The sequence below is a fragment of the Perkinsus marinus genome, assembly GCF_000006405.1.
Source record: "Perkinsus marinus ATCC 50983 genomic scaffold scf_1104296953208, whole genome shotgun sequence".
Lineage (NCBI taxonomy): Eukaryota > Perkinsozoa > Perkinsida > Perkinsidae > Perkinsus > Perkinsus marinus.
In genome coordinates, this window is record NW_003208560.1 from 1 (window position 1) to 925 (window position 925).

Here is a 925-nt window from a genome sequence, read left to right on the forward strand (position 1 = left end):
AGCACTCACCGACAGTTTGGCCGAGTGGTCTAAGGCGCTGGCTTAAGGCGCCAGTCCGAAAGGGCGTGGGTTCGAACCCCACAGCTGTCAGTCTATATACCTGACTGGTGTTATATTGAGAACCCAGACCTTTTCAGAAGCGAGGTAGTGCAAGACCAAAACCTTTTGATCGATATTGTGCCATCGCACCTCGCAGAATCCGTTCAATCCATTTTTTGTGTCCTCTGGTTTGGCAGAGCGATGCATCACCTCGGCTATGAATCTTGAAGCACTCATCGACAGTTTGGCCGAGTGGTCCAAGGCGCTGGCTTCAGGCGTCAGTCCGCAAGGGCGTGGGTTCGAATCCCACAGCTGTTAGAAATTTCTTTTCGTGTGATTTGATGAAGAACGCATTCCGCGGAAACGGTTCGAAACCGTTTTTGTGTCATGTCCTATAGTGTAACGCATCTTCTCCGCTATGATTTTTGAAGCACTCGTCGACAGTTTGGCCGAGTGGTCTAAGGCGCTGGCTTAAGGCGCCAGTCCGAAAGGGCGTGGGTTCGAACCCCACAGCTGTCAGTCTATAGACCTGATTGGTGTTATATTGAGAACCCAGACCTTTTCAGAAGCGAGGTAGTGCAAGATCAAAACCTTCTGATCGATATTGCGCCATCGCACCTCGCAGAAACCGTTCAACCCATTTTTGTGTCCTCTGGTTTGGCAGAGCGATGCATCACCTCGGCTATGAATCCTGAAGCACTCATCGACAGTTTGGCCGAGTGGTCCAAGGCGCTGGCTTTAGGCGTCAGTCCGAAAGGGCGTGGGTTCGATCCCACAGCCGTTAGAATTTCTTTTCGTGTGATTGATGAAGACGCATCCGCGGAACGGTTCGAACCGTTTTGTGTCATGTCCTATAGTGTACGCATCTTCTCCGCTATGATTTTGA

General features: G+C 50.8%; 4 non-coding genes across 4 annotated transcripts; all 4 read left to right on the forward strand.

The window, feature by feature from the left end:
• Positions 1–10: 10 nt before the first annotated feature.
• On the forward strand, positions 11–90 carry Pmar_PMAR016658. Its single transcript has one exon. It is a non-coding gene; the product is annotated as a tRNA-Leu (tRNA).
• Positions 91–277: 187 nt separating this feature from the next.
• On the forward strand, positions 278–357 carry Pmar_PMAR016659. The gene has a single exon. It is a non-coding gene; the product is annotated as a tRNA-Leu (tRNA).
• A 121-nt stretch (positions 358–478) lies between these two features.
• Positions 479–558, forward strand: Pmar_PMAR016660. The gene has a single exon. It is a non-coding gene; the product is annotated as a tRNA-Leu (tRNA).
• A 186-nt stretch (positions 559–744) lies between these two features.
• On the forward strand, positions 745–823 carry Pmar_PMAR016661. The gene has a single exon. It is a non-coding gene; the product is annotated as a tRNA-Leu (tRNA).
• Positions 824–925: the final 102 nt, after the last annotated feature.